The following is a 16,477-nucleotide window of genomic DNA, read 5'->3' as shown; positions in this document are numbered from 1 at the left end:
GCATTGTGGTTGGGGGGACATTTGCCATTTAATTTGAGTGCCACTAACAACTTGTGCCCCAGAAGGTGCCAATCAGAGATGTTGACGTGTATGCAGGGGTATGGGCACTGACAGTGAAGAGACGCTGGCGTGTCTCCTCCTAGGCTGGGTAGGGCCTGGTACTTGCGACGTCATACATCCATTCAAAGATGGAGAATCTTTCACATGATGGCGTGAAACAACTTCTCAACGCGTACTTTCTTCCAAAACCTAATGTTGATTATGAAAGATACCTTTTATACTCCAACTCCACGCGGCAAAAGAAAGGAAAGAGTATGGCTGCTTCATAAGGGCCGCGTGCTGCCTGTTCCTTCGACAAGTACAACATTGATAGGCGCTATGGGCATAAATCATTGCTGCTGTGAGTCTGACATCATCAGACGCAAAAACTGCTGCACAAGTTAACAAAACTTGGAAATATTCTTTCCATGGCATGAACGTTGAACATCAAGCAGAACTATGGGGCGCCTTGAAGTCTAGCCTGATGATCAGTAGGCACTGCAGTATTAAACAATGTGGTCGCTGCAGTTTGAGCAACTAAACATGTATTTACAAATAACACAACAACACAAGTAGAGATGTGTTCATTAGATCCCCTTCTGAATGCTTTGTATTGTTCAAAAGTATCAGGTGCAGCACAAATCAAAGCATCTAACAATATGAGTCTTACATATGCTCATTAGAACAAGAATGCAAAAGATCCTTTTGTATATTCAGTGCTCAAGGTGACATGGAAAGAAAGGAAGATGGGGATAAAGTGTTCATGTGTGGGTAGGGGACAAGGAAAAGTAGTGGTGACATATATACATCAGTATGATTCACTGTATACGTTTCCATACATGATGAAAATGTTCCCATTATAATACATAACTCTGCAGGACCCTGAATATATCTTGTTTGGTGTCACTAGAGTTTGTATTCAGATAGTAGTCGACGTTTCGACCCCTTATTACAGGATAAGTAGTGGTCCTTGTGGTGGGGTCTTCATCAGGACTAAGGGGGCACCTGTGGAAGACAAACGGTATGTGAGGGGATATATTTACAATAGTGTGTGTGTTTAAAACACTCAATGGGGTACAAATACCTACGTGTGGTTAAAAACGGGAGACCAAATCCGCCGTGTTCAGTATTGATGTAGTTCCCACACTGGCAGGCCTCCAGATGGTGGTGATATTGTTTTAAGATGTACACGCACGGCCTATACTGGCCCAATCATTATGTGATCTTCCATTGCATTCTTTGAGTTTTGTTGGCCTGTTACCCATTGAATTTACCTGAATGTCGGTCACCAAACGGCCTCAGATTATGAGCTCATCCCTGATGACTTTGCGCAGATGCTTACCCTTAGGACTTGTAGATGTATACCTCTTTACCACTGTGGATAACCACCTTCCATAACAGTTCTGTGTAGAATTAGACTTTGTTTTTCATTCCAGCGCAATAGGGATTGTTCCCAGGACCTGCGAGCAAACCACGCCACAGGCCATCTCATTCAGAGGAGATTTATATCCTGATGCATACTCACTAGCCACTTCAATTTGATTGAAGTAAGTATTGAAGCTTACCCAAACTTTCTGAGCCAATGATGATTCATTTCATATCCTACTCAAGGCCTATTTGTTTCCCTGTCTCGTTAGGAGCTTTTCGACACAGCCCTACATCAATACTGAATACGTTTTTAACCACACGTAGGTATTTGTACCCCATTGAGTGTTTTAAACACACACACCATTGTAAATCATACTGATGTATATATGTCACCACTACTTTTCCTTGTCCCCTACCCACACATGAACACTTTATCCCCATCTTCCTTTCTTTCCATGTCACCTTGAGCACTGAATATACAAAAGGATCTTTTGCATTCTTGTTCTAATGAGCATATGTAAGACTCATATTGTTAGATGCTTTGATTTGTGCTGCACCTGATACTTTTGAACAATACAAAGCATTCAGAAGGGGATCTAATGAACACATCTCTACTTGTGTTGTTGTGTTATTTGTAAATACTTGTTTAGTTGCTCAAACTGCCGTGACCACATTGTTTAATACTGTATTTGCCTAACCCAGGTCTGGTAGTATATATGGGTTACCCCCTTTGTATACAACACGATCAGTAGGCATTGGGCACGGTCTTGGGCACACGGGCACTGGTAAGAGATGCTGAACACACCCGTTTCAGATATTGATTTCGCTCCCCGGAATCAGACTCGTGTCTTGTGGTGCAAAACATGTGAGACAACGGTGGCAAGAAGGATCACTTTCAATCAGTATGTCGAAGTAAGAAGGAACAAGAATTTGCAATGCAATTGGTTTCACTTATGTATTTAGATATGCAGCCCATTAGCCCGGGTGCTGAAACATCTACTGCTCTTTAACACGGAGGGAAAGAAAGCACCAAACTGCGTGACACACCAGGTATGGGAACACATGGAGAGAAATATTGCCTTTCAGCTGGAAATGGTATAGTCCAAAGCTCTGTTTTTAATATAAAATCAGGGCCTTTGGTGGTCATGTCACTGAAAATGCAAGATTTGAAAAAAATATTATTGTCTAAGGCTGCTCGTGGAAGACAGTTTCTATGGACTGGAATCTAGAGAATGCTAAAGCGATTCTGGTATTTTACTGACCTCTGCTGGTCGTTTTCTATCAAGACAGTTACATAGAGGCAGTTGAACAGAATAAAAGTCCCTAAGCGGAAGATGACTAGTCCTAGGGCTGATCTCCAGAAGCCACAAAGTACATACACATATAAGTATTCACTAAAGTATATTCAAGAGGTCTTGAATGCTCGACCTAAAATCAAAGGGACTCGATGGTGACTCCAACCTCTGTCGGAGAGCGGTCGACCACAGGGTAAGGGAGGGGGCTGCCGGCCTGGATCACTGAGGTCAACTCTCAGAAACCGAATAAGCTCACTTCAGAGTCAGATCGTCACTAAGACCAAGACTTGAAGGAACGCGTTATTGACGCAGACATGGGCGGAACATCCACTCTGCTTCTTGTGGTCACAGGTGCCACCATTGATGTGACGTTCCCAGCTTTAAACATAGATCTGTTCTAATCGACAGGGACGTATGCCTGCGGATCACAAGGCCCCTTTAAATGTCTAGCTGTTTTCAGACCACTTTCTAAACATAGTGTTCCCTCTTTGCAAACCGAGGTCTACGTCTGTGCAGCTACTGCAGGCACCGAGAGGCTTACTTACAAGAACCTTTCACCACTTTTGCGTCATTTATAACATGGGAAAAGTGACGTAAGGGGGCGCAAGCGGCTTGTAAATAAGCCCCTGCGTGCCGACTGAGGTTCCGATCAGCCGGGGAGCTTGGCCCCCTCAAAGGTTTGTGTTGCATTGATCGACACGCCCTGGGGAGGGTCTAAGAACTTTGAAGAATCTTTCCAAGGGGCTGAGCTCAGGTTAATGTAGTGAATTTGATGGTTCACCCTATTGACGGCTGTGATTATTACTTAAGGAGAGTACTCAATCCTCATCTAATAAATCAGTTTCTTGCACTTATAGTCAGAGGCCGTTGAGTCACCATTTTGGGAACCCAGGTCTTCGTCATTTTTCTGAGTTCTAGGCGGGTGTTGAGGCACAATCCTTTCTCCCTTCATGATCATGTTTCAGATCCAGCCAATGGGAACAAAGTAGGGCTTCCCGCCTGCGCAAGGTTTCTGAAAAGGGAGCTTTGTCAGAATTAGAGCTATTTTGTGTCGCTGGTTTCTGCTTTTGAATTTGGACTCTGTGAAGATTGGACATGTCCCATGCATTGCCTCATTTCTGATGCATAAAGTGTTCAAAGAGAGGTTTCCTTGTGCTTTGGCATAACGTGGGGACAGCCTTTCAGGTTACAAGTTGTCTGGCTTCTGCGTGCAGGGTCACTGTAGCTTGTCTGTTCGTTTTTTTAATGAAACCATGATGACAGTAGCGCTCTTGGGGGCATATCATCAAGAGGGCGCGATAATTATCGCTGAGCGCACTTAGCCCTAGGATACTTATCGCCACCCAACTCTGAATTTTATCGTGGAGATAGCATGCAATCAGCAACGCTTATCTCCACAGCGATAACATTCAGAGTGCAAGCTGCCTAACTGTGTGATTATTGCTGGAAATCCAGCGACAATCACACAACTTTTGGCGATAGCTTGCTGATAGGGCCTCACGTACTTAGCCATGATATCCACCTTCCATAGGATATCATGGCTAAGTCAGTTTCAAAGCAGGCGTAAGGAAAGTAGCGATAACAGAGGTTTTCGCTACTTTTCTTGTCGCTATGCTGCTTTGCGTGATGCTTGATAATAGGAGAAATGTCGCTTTGCAACATTTCTCCCGTTATCCTGCGGAGGAACGCCCACTTTGCATCTCATTAGAGATGCAAAGCTGGGCGTTGAGGGAAAGGGCGAAGAAGCAGGGATTCACGCGTTAGCGTGTCCTTGCTAATAGGGAGTTAGAATTATCGCTGCTTTCCGGCCGAAAACGGCCGTAAAAACGGCGATACTTTTTTACCGCCCCCTTCTTGATATGCCCTCAGGTGCCTGAATCCTGTGCCGTGGCCATCATAGGTGAAGGTACATGATCCTCTCTCATGGGCCAGAGAGATACTCTCCTCACCTCAACAGGTCAGGAGTGAGTGGTTGGACTCTGATCACCCCAGGATTCTTTACCGTGCTTCATGTGGTTGGTGGGGTTCTCACTCCAGGGGAGAATGGATTTAGGGGCTGTCAACAGTGCTTAATTTGTAAAAGTAAGAGTGCTGGTGCCCAAAGCTCGCCTCAGAAGCCCGCAGCCCATGCGATTAAACGTGGACACGCCTAATACCAAAGCTGTGTGTATTTACTCCACCTCTTGCCTCTTCAAACAACCATCAGACAATCCCTGCCCCATTGTCTCACTTTTGTAGGTTTAAGCTTTCCCACTTTGTGATGCTTTATCCATCATTCCCTTCCACCGTTTTTCCTATAGTTGCATTTTCCCTTTTTTGCCCTCTGTAAATATCTGATGGAAAAATAAGTAATCAATGCTCAAAAGTAAGTGCCGCAGGGGAGTACCAGGAAGCACCGGCTGAAAGTAAGCCCTGGTCTTGAGGTTCCATGTTCCAGTGGCGAGGAGCCTGCAATAGTCCATTGTAAGAGACAGTCACTGAAGAAGGAGGTCTCTTGGTGTAAGCGCTCTTGAAGGTCGACGAGGCTCTGGGTATCAGCAGTGTGGTCACAGCAGGTGAGCTGGTGAGGAGTGGGACAGGTGTGTATTAAAGGATTAGAGCCGTGAATGTTGACTTTTGGGGGCACATGTGCAGGAAGGCAGATGAGACACGCAGAGCAGATGACGTTCTCCTTCAGGGTCACCCCTGGAGCCGGATCCTGTCTGCTGAGACCTGCTGTGAGGCTGCTGTCTCAAAGGCTTTACCTAGTCCCCGGCTCTGATCTGAGGTTTGCTCTGTACCGGTTGGGCTGACCCTGCCGTTCATGCTTCTGGAGAGGAAAGGGTCATTGCTGGATATTTCCAGGATCCCCGGACCCCCCGCTTGGGTGAGTCTGGCTGATGGTCACTCTAGCTGGACCGGGAGCAGACACTCCTTCAGTAAACTTTGTGTCTGTCTGTCTGGAGGGCAGAGTTCTGCTGCAGATCCTGCTGTACACCTGTTGGCCCATCACTAGATTAATTCCTGTTCTCAGCTCGAAGGAGAGTGGTGTACTGCGCGCTGTGGAGGAGGGGGACCAACTGGCATGGGTGCAAATTCAGGACAACACTTTGGACAAAAGGTTCGTGTTACAGACACTTTCAGAGGAGGTCGAGCAATAGTATATAATTAAGCCCATCCATATCCAAATATATTCGACCATTTGGAAACCTTTTCATCATGTATCCTTCCATCCTTCTTTTCACTTATCCATCCCTCATCCACCCTTTCACCCTATCCATTAGTACACTCATCCATACACTCTTCCACTCATCCATTCATCCATCTTACCCTTTCACCCATCCAGCCATTCTTTCACATATTCATCCCCCCACCCATTCACCATTACCGCCATCCATCAATCCATCCATCCTCCCTTTCTCTCTCCATCGACCATTTCACTTAGCCATCCTTCCTTCCATCCATCCACCCACCATTCCATCTACTCATCCACTCATGAATCCATCCATTGACCCTATCACTCATCCATCCTTTCTCTCATCCATCCACCATTTCACTCATCTATTCATCCTTTTGTCCATCTACCCTCCCTTTCACTCACTCATCCATCCGTCCATCCACTCACCCTTTCACTTATCAATTCATCACCCCGCTTAGCGCCACTGCCCGCATACAACTGATGCCAGGGCGCCCGCACCACCTTCACTCTCTACCCGGTGGTGCCCCAGTCCTTCACACCCGGCCTGCGGGTGACGGTTCTCCAGGCATCGGCCACCAGCACCTCGATCAGGCAGGCACCTGCACCTGCTGCACCCCTCAGGTGAGAGGGCAGCACCCAACACTCTTCCTGCCCTCTGGAGCACTCCAGCCCCTCCTGTGCTGCACTCCAAGACACCCAGCCTTGCCTTGCCTTGCTTCCTTCTGGGCATTGAGCTCTGCACCCCTCCTGCCTGGTCTTCGAGCATTTCTTCGCAATTCTACCATGGCTGATGGTGCCAACCCTGCACAGCGTGCTGCACCAATCCCACCCTTGGCCCAGATGCCCGGGACTCACCCCCATGCCCCAGTCACAGCACTGCCACCCTGTAGTGAGCCTGCTGTCCTTGCCACTGCTGCACCCAGATGGAAAACCTGGGCTGGCTGCCTGGACAAAGATTCAGTGCCACTCACCAAGCAGATGGGGCTGTGAAAACACCCCTGCTGCTCCACTACCTGGGTGAGGAAATGTACAAACTGTTTCAACACCTTGCAGTGATCGGTGCAGACGAGAACTACACAGCGGCGGTGAGAGCTCTTAACGCCCATTTTGACCCCAGCTCAACCCCAACGCGTCAAGCTACAGCAAGCATGTCAATGGTAAGAAATGTCCATTGATACCTTCTATGAGTGCCTTTGTGAGCTGGACGGTACAAAAGGGGTGGTGATGGGCGGAGCATCTGAACCAATCAAACACTCACACCCAGTCACAGATCTGGGTTTGATCCATCACCGTTCTTTAGCCCACTCTGCCACCCCAGTTCAGACATGGCTATATGCAAATCAGTCTGACCCTGTGCCTCATGGGAACAGTCCAGCCCGAACTGCCAAGCCATGTCTTCCCTGGACCGGAAACAAGCATCCTGGGACCGGTTTCTGGCATTACAGCCGTCTTCAGCCCGGCTTGCTTGAATCCAGTGGCAAAGTGAGCAAGGGACTCACGTCTGAGCATACCCTGCCACACTTATGGCGGCCAAAGCGGGACAAAAGGGGGTGGTGATGGACGGAGCATCTGAATCAATCAAACACTCACCCCCAGTCAAAAGATCTGGGTTTAATCCATCACCGTTCTTTAGCCCACTCTGCCACCCCAGTTCAGACATTGCTATATGCAAATCAGTCTGACCCTGTGCCTCATGGGAACAGTCCAGCCCGAACTGCCAAGCCATGCCTTCCCTGGACCGGAAAAAAGCTTCCGAGGACCGGTTTCTGGCATTACAGCCGTCTTCAGCCCGGCTTGCTTGAATATGTGAGCTGGGCAGCACCTGTACCAATGGCGATCAGCTGAAGGAAGCGCGCACACAGCTCACCCAGCAGTGCTGGTCAAAGATAGTCAGAGGCCTGATCATACGACAATCAGGTATCAGCTTGAAGGACGTTCTCATCCTCGCCTGTTCTCAGCACATTTGCCTACTCCCAGTGGTCCTCAACCCCACCAGCTGGGCACCGTAAAAACAGATACAGTGAATGCCATCAAGACACGGTTGAAAAGTGGTAGAGCTCGACCAGATGACCAGCTATCCAACGTCAGCTGCCAGAACTGTGGAAGGGAGGAGCACCCGCTGGACTCCTGCCTGCACAAGGCAAGATGTGCTCCACTTGTGAAAACCAAAAACTGTGCCAAAGTCTGTAGGAGTGGGTCACAGAACCACAGGCTCAGGGGAAGAACACCACCCACGCAAGCGGTCAGGTGCCTCACACTGGATGAGAATGAACAGCACCAAACTTCCCAACAGTCATGGCCAGCGAGCCACCAAGATGGCACTCAGTCCTAAGATGACAAGGAACTCTTCCTGGTATCCTTCACGGTGCACAAGAAAAAGAGCCACAGACCACAGGCAATCTGCAAAATAACCACGGCGGGAACAGAGGCTAAGGCCTTCATCGGCACAGGGGTGCCCATAAATGTGATGAGCAGCCACCAATACACCCACTGAGACCTAAGCCAGCTCTGTCACCCTCATCCACAAAAATATATACTTACAGAGGGCAGGCCCGCTCCCACTTCTAGGCACCATTAGCGTGCCAGTGAAAAGCAACGAAAAGGAGACACCAGCAGTATTCCACATCATAGACAGGGAGGCGGAAACCCTCATGATGTGTCATAGAGCTGAAGATCTTGAACTTGTGTTTTTCATCCGAAATGTCCAAGCACATCAAGTGGACAACATACTGTGCAACTTCCCCCACCTATTTCAAGGGCTTGGGTGCCTAACAGGGCCCCCATATAGTTACATATAGACACGAAAGTGAAGCCAGTGGCCCTGCATCATCGCAGAATACCATTCCACATACGGCCACTGGTTGAAGCCAAACTGGACAAGCTGTAGCTACTCAATGTCATTGAGATGGTGTCGTGAATCACCCCATGGGTATACCTGATGGTCATTGCTGAAAAGCCAAAGCAGCTAGGCAAGATCTGACTGTGCATAGACATGCGCGTTCCCAACAAGGCCATCAGAGGGAGAGGCACATCATGCCCACAATGGATGATATAATTGTGGACTTCAATGGTGCATGATGGTTCTCCAATCTCAACGCAGGATGCCACCAACTACAGCTAGTCTAAGTCAGCAGGTACATCACCACATTTTCCGTTCACTTGGGCCTGAGGAGGTACAGGTGTAAGAACTTACGGAATGCGGTCACTTCAATCTGTACCCGTGTGGACGACCATTCCTCGTCATCACAGACCACCATCCATTGGTATCCTTGTTCAGAGGTACTGCGCCACACTCCCTCCGCGTATCGAGCGCTGGGCCAAACAGCAGGAACATTACCATATGGAAGTAGTGTACAAACAAGGGTCAAGAAATCTAGCAAACTTATCACACTAGTGGGTTACGATGGTAGCGCACAATGCTAATGAAGACACACAGACAGAGGAGTACTTGAAGTTGTTGAGCCAGGAAGCTTGCCCATGAACACTGTACCTGTAGAAACAAGTCATGCTACAGTGACTGACAGGATCCTGCAGAAGGTTGTCAGCACCGTATGGGGCGCCACATGGAAGATGTTCCTGAAGGACACCAATCAATCGGCCGGCCCGAGAAAGAAAGACTAACACAGCTATGGAGGGTCCACCAGGAGCGAAGCACTACACCTGACGGCCTGGTGCTGAGAGGACATGGGCTAGTAGTACCGGCTATCCTGACTCAACGGATCTCCAAGCATGCCCATAGTGGGCATCAAAGCACCGCCAAGACACCGCCTCCGTAAGAAGGTGTGGTTCCCCAGACTGGAAGGGGCTGTAGACGACCTGTGAACAGTGCCTGGCATGCCGGAGAAAGGCAGACCAGAAAACTCAGCCTCAGTGGCCACTAAAGAATGCGCCAGTGGCCCATGGGCCAAGCTCAGCCTAGACTTTGAAAGTTTTTCTGACGGGCGAACCACAATAGTAATGATAGGCAGCCATTTAAAATTCCCCATCATAGAACTGGTCAAATCCACAGCATTCCAGAAAGCTGTCCCATGGCTGGAGAGAGGGTTTAATCTGCACTGACAAGGGCCCACCATTCCAAGGGTCTGACAAGTCTTAGATGACCTTGGCATCAAGCACCCACGGATAACCCCTCAGTGGTCGCAAGCTAATGGAGATGTGGAACCATTCATGCGCAGCCAGGTGCTACAGATAGCAGTGTAAGAGAAAGTAGACCTAGGAGTCAGCATCAACAGGTATCTCAGAAAATCTCGCAGCACCCCGCACTGCATGACAAGGGCCATGGATGTCAAGAGGACACCGATGAGACCTGATGCCCACTCCCCGTGAGTGGGTGCCCCCAGAGTATGATTCGAAGAGAAGCCACAGGCGGCAAAGGCAAACCAATGAAAACGCAAGCCATAGGTGCAGGGCTCATGAGCGCCACATACAGCCAGGGGATCAGGTGCTCAGACATGACCGTCGACCAGGATGGAAGATCCGCAGGCCTTACGAGCTGGGCGGGTGGGTAGTGGCGGAAGCCCACAGGACCATGGTACCAGCTCGTCGAAAAGTGACTTTGGGGCATCCAACCAGAGCGACAAACCGCAAGAGAGAGGTCCAGAGGACAACAGTGGCCCAAGCCGGAGACCCCAACTAAACCAGAGGCACGCGAGAGGTGTCAGAAGCCAGGAGTATAACCTGAGATTAAACCCCACCCCATGCCCAGTCAGCGGAGGAAGGGTTTTGAAAGCACAGCTGTGGCTGGCCACCACAATGACTGAACTGGTAAAGTGGAGTAAAGGGGGAGGGAGTGTAGAGAGCGATCAGGCCCCACACCCGACCCCCTAACCACGACTAGAGTGTGCACACTGCCCTCGGAGCCAGGGGCAGCCCGAGAGTATAAATAAAGCGCTGCAAGACCTCTTGAGGTCTTTGGCCCATAACGAATACAGGGGCATATTACCAACGATTAGCGATATTTATCGCTAACGAGGCTTAGCAACGAATTTTTTATCGCTAAGCATCGCCGGAAATTATCGCAGAGATAATTTGCTATTAACAAGGTTTATCTCAGAAGTGATAAAAATCCTCGAACTAACTGCCAAATGAGAGATTATCGCTGGAAAACCAACGATAATCTCTTGAAGTTTGGCGTTAGCTTGATGATAGGGGCTCACAAACTTAGCCATGATATCCACCTTCCATAGGATATCATGGCTACGTCAGGAAAATACCAGGTGTAAAAAAAGCAGCGCTAACCGCGGTTAGCGCTGCTTTTTTTATCACTAACAGTGTTAGCGAAATCCTTGATAATAGGAGAAATGTCGCTGAACAACATTTCTCCTATTATTTTTCTCTGGAACGCCCCCTTTGCATCTCAATAGAGATGCAAGGGGAAGCGTAGAGAAAAAGGGTGCTGACATGCGAATTTGCGTGTTAGCACCCTGTTGCTAATAGGGAGATAATTTTAATAAAATAAGATAATTCTCCGCTTTCTTGGCTTTTAAAGCCAAAAAAGCGGAGATAAATCCCTTGATAATATGCCCCACAGTGTGTATGCATCTCCTTATTCACCTGTGCCGCATGGCGTACACGCCCCGCTATGCCCCGCATTACCGACTTCAGGGTCATCTTTTTTGGATGAGTCCCATTTCAGCTACAATCACGGCTTTAAGTGGGATGAAAAAACTGAGGGGGTCCCTCAAAGGGGCATGGCCAATGTAATTAAGGGCGTGGCTTAAAAACATTTACGCTAAAAATCTTGCTGTTTTAGTCACTGCATACAGATATATGACACAACAAGTAACATCACACCTGCAACAAGTCAGGACTCTTTGCTTTGTCAGTGGTTGTTAGTTACAGACTGCCAGTGCCAGGGCACAAAACAGAGCCCGATAGAGACCCCTTTCGCGGCCTCCTTAAAAAAGTGCAGGTGCTCAGACCCGGTGAGACCCGGCCCACTTTAAGCCCTGACTACAATGATTTTTCTTTGTCCACAGACACATTTTTAAAGCTTTCATCACTTTCAGCAGGTCAGTTTCAAAGACGTCTCGAAGGGAGTTCCATGTTGAGACTGCAGCCACGAGAACGCCTTCCACAGACAGCTGGCCGGACCCCAGGGACTCAGGGACCGCCTTCAGGCGGTCACACTGGCCGGGCTCCAGGTATCATGAAAGGAGAGTGGTTTGCCTTCAGTTCCCACAGCTTTTTATTTTAGAAACCGTGGGTTCTCTTGGATGTTTACATTTCTCTTTGTTTATTATTTTTATTATGGTTTTCAACCAAACTGTTTCATTTTTTTTATTTTTTTCTTGGTGTTTACTTGCTAGCGGAGGTTTGGTGACCTGTGGATGTGAAAAGTGTTTCCCACAAGCAAACTTTGATGTTGTTCTCGTTTTTCAACCTCAGAGAAGTTACTAAGTTTAACTTTACAAAGTTTGTCTGCACAGTGACATCATTTCACTCTACTCATGCTCAGCCAAGCTGTCCTCTGAGCAGAATCATCCCTGCAAGCTTCCCTTCCTTTAATTAACCTTCTTAAGGCACAGTATATCATCCGAAGAACAGAGGGGCATATTATCAACAACTAGCGTTATTTATCCCTAAATAGGATTAGCGAAATTTTTGTTATCGCCGCGAATCGCCAGATTTTATCGCAGAGATAACGTGCTATTAGCAACATTTATCTCCAAAGCGATAAAATATCTGGCGATAGCGGCGAAATGCGTGAATATTGCTGAAAATTCCGTGATATTCAGGTATTATCGCTAATAGGGACTTGACCTGAATATCCACCTCCCATACGAAATACAGGCTAAGAAGTGGTCTGAGCAGGCATTAGGATTTGGCGATATTCGCGCTCAGCACAAATATTTTAATTGCTACGCCTGCGTTGATAATATGCGATAGCGATGTTAGCGACTGCTTTCAGTCGCTAACAGGTTGGGTACGCCCACTTTGCATGTCATTCGCGATAAATATTGCTGACAAAGAAAGCGGGCCCCAAACCGCTCGCTATCGCCTAGAAGCGGCCGCTAACTGATGTTAGCGACAGCTTGCTAATAGGGCGATGAAATTATTGCCACTTTGCGGCCAAAAGCGGCCGCAAAAGCGGCGATAATTTCATTTCGCCTGCCTTGGTAATATGCTCCCGACTTTTCTGCACAGTATGCTTTCTGTTGAACACTTCGAATATATATGCGACAAGTTTTTGCAAATCATGCAATTTTGATGCAGGCAACCTACAGATCTTGATAGAGCTTATTGCAACAACAAAAACCTTGCACACACCGGTGTCACACGCTCCCATGGGTCCAGGTGCCTGCCATGACGGTTGTAATGGTGGAACTGCACCTTTTTCTTTCAGCCAACCGACTTCTGTGCGTCAGTCAGGGCAGCCATCTTAGAGGGGGTTGGTGGTTTCCTCTCCCACCACACCGCCAGCTCTTCTGTGCTGTTCACGCCTTCATAACGACCCACAATAACCATCATCCTGCTTTTTGTTACTTTTATGTTCTGCTTTCAAACTTTAGATTGAATCTTTAGATTGACATAGTGACCTGGTATTTTAACAAACCCCCATCCCCCCAGTTCTATCTACTGCCTGAAGTTATTTTCCACAGGTATTAGGGGCAGAATTCTGCTCTTTGACGCAGTCCCTAATGGATTCCCCTCTTCTGAGTAGGTGTTCATTCCCAGGACATGGTTTAGGGAAAAGACTGATGTTAACATATAGGAGCTCTGAAGAAGTTTCATGCTAAGCTGGAGTCTACCCTCCAGACTCTGTGCTCTAATTCTGGATAGCCCATTTCACCATGGTTATAAGCGGGGAACCCACCAAAACCAGCATTTTTAAGTCTTGCCTACAAGACAACACAAGCTGTCTGTTGGCGAAAAGACGTACTGGACACTTAGGGCCCGATTCACAGAACTAACTTAAGACAAAATCCTAAACTTACTACCATTTTGATATTCACAGAAGGCACTTACTCATTTTGGTATTTAAAGAAGTTAAGACTCCTAACTTTAGGACTCCTAAATGCCTTCTGTGAACACCGAAAGTCTTAAAGGTAGGATTTTTCTCAGTTTAGGAGTCCTAAAGTTAGGATTCCTAACTTTTCTACTTCTAAACTGAGAAAAATCCTACCTTTAAGACTTCAGGTATTCACTAAAGGCATTTAGGAGTCCTAAAGTTGGGAGTCCTAACGTCTGTGAATGCCGAAATGAGTAACTGCCTTCTGTGAATACCAAATTGGTAGTAAGTTTAGGATTTTGTCTTAAGTTAGTTCTGTGAATCGGGCCCTTACAGCGGGTTGAGAGCCCGCCCACGGCGTATCATTGGTTGTCTCTATTATCACCTTGAGTTTCTTCCTGTTTATTCCTCAGCTTATGGAGGCTTTATTTTCTCTCGTGTTTGTCCCTCACCCAGACCGCGGAGCAATATTTGTGTTCTTCCACTCTTCCCTTTTGAAGCACTTTTTTTTTAGGCTTGACCTAAAGACCGCTTTAGCTGTATTGCCAACCACGTTTCTCAAAAAATGTCATACGAAAAATACATATATATGAAGAAGCTCTAACTCCACACTCTTTCACCATTGGACTGTTGACATGTCACTGAATTTATGTTCCCCCCTCACCCCAGCAGAAGGGATAGATCAACAGACCAGCCTACTCCAGCCACTGGATGCCTTCACAATGAGTGACTGCATTTTACCCCTGCACATGTACACATACACCTAAAAAATATTTCCACCAAAACAGAAAAATTTACGCACTTGCACTTCTCATTCTGTTAGAAATGGTATCCACCCAGCCAGGCAGAACCCACCAGACTAGTCAGGGTAAGCTAGATACACAACTAAGATAACCCGCGCTCACCCTATGGTACCTGGCACAGGGCAGTCAGGCTTATCTAAACACAGTAACTCTACGACTACACCACAAAAAGACTCCACACAGGCTTATAAAAATAGGTTAGTGTATTGTAAACAAAACAAGAATAAAACGCAAAAATACAATGTGTACTTCTCGAGTTATTGCATTAAATACTCACGGTAATCACAGTGCTAATCAACACACGTTTTACAGTCATCAAGGTACACCCCATGCTAGTAGCAGGTACAATCTTGTGGCTACTGAGAAGTATTACTTTCTCGCCGCGGCAGGGCGGAGAAGTGTGAACAAAGGCACCAGAGGGTCCTGGTTATAGAGGCCCCTCAGGACCAGTGAAATTCAACAAAACGCGAACCACCCACAAACGTGCGGGTTGGTGACTGGAACCTCAAGAGACTGACTCCTCAGTACCGTTCAAGCGAGTTGCCTGCAGGCCCCATCAGCAGGGCTCACGTCGATGGGTGATCTGGGCACAACAACGCGCGCATGCATTGACAGCTAACAAACCTCGCACCCTCGAGAACTGACAGAAGTCTTCCACCACAACCGTCCCAACCGGCTTACTGAAAAGCCTCAACGATGGGTCAAGCGGATTTGCTTGCCCATCTGTGACCGACCGTATACTGAACGGCGGCACAACCCGCATTTCCTGTGTGAAGGAGCACCTCCTTGGGGCGTGGTTTCGGCGCCGACCGGGATGGCTGCGTGAGCGAGTTGCTCCGCGCCGCGTCCCGTCCTTTATCCTGCCAAACGTTGCCCCGGATCGCCTGGTGGCTGGGAATGAGGACCGGAGGGGCCGCTGCCCTACTGGAGAATGTTTGAACCCGGGCGGAGTCCTGGCTGCTGTGTGCGGGAGGACGTAGTGCTCGGCTCCCTCCGGCGAGCGGACAAAGGCAAGATGGCGGCGCCGACTGCGAGATAGCTCCGGGAGCGGAGCGGTGAGGGACACCGGAGCAGCGGCAGGCGCCTGCGGCACCCCCGGGAGGCGGTGGGTAGTGCGGTGACCCGTCGGAGCGGGCCCCGAATTGCGGAGAAGGTCGGAGGGGTTGCCGGTGAGAAGGGCCCCCCTTCCCCCACCCGGGCCCTCGATCAGCGGCGCCTGGGAGTGCGCTGTGCCGACGGAGGAACTGCTGAGCCGTGTGGCCGCTCGCCCGCCGGCCGGCCCGCAGTGGGGGCCAACAGCGCATAGAGACGTGCAGCAAGCAGCTGGGGCACTGAGAGAAGGACCGCCCAGGGCGCCCACGCATCCCGGTTCACGAAGAACACGGCCGTGGGTCTGGACCTTGCTGGGGGTCCCGCCCGGTGGAGGGCACAGATACGCCAAATTAACAGCGAGGTGCTGGGCTGTGCATGGTGTGTTACGGAGACCAGTGTTGCCGGGGGCAGTGTGTTCGGCGTGCCCTGGGACCCACTTCATTGACTGGCGGCCTCTTAGGCGGAATCTGCTCCCCCTGGCCCTGGTGAGCCTAGCAGACGCTTTATGGGAGGCTGAGGCAACATGGGATGCTCTTTCGAATTGGATATTGTTGAATGACCGGGAGTGGGGTGCAGTTGGCGCCGCGCATTCTCGCTTGCCTGAGGATTGGTGGACCGCGCTGGCTGGGATACTCCGCTGAGCATTTCTGGTGCGCCTTGCCATTCTCCGAGGGGGCGGCTAGAGAGGCTGAATAACTGCACACAAGATGGCCGCGCAGGGGAATGGCGCCGAACCGCCTGAAAGGGGAGG

Source organism: Lissotriton helveticus, chromosome 3_1 (assembly GCF_964261635.1).
Source record: "Lissotriton helveticus chromosome 3_1, aLisHel1.1, whole genome shotgun sequence".
In the NCBI taxonomy this organism is placed as follows: domain Eukaryota; kingdom Metazoa; phylum Chordata; class Amphibia; order Caudata; family Salamandridae; genus Lissotriton; species Lissotriton helveticus.
This window is presented reverse-complemented; position numbering follows the sequence as displayed.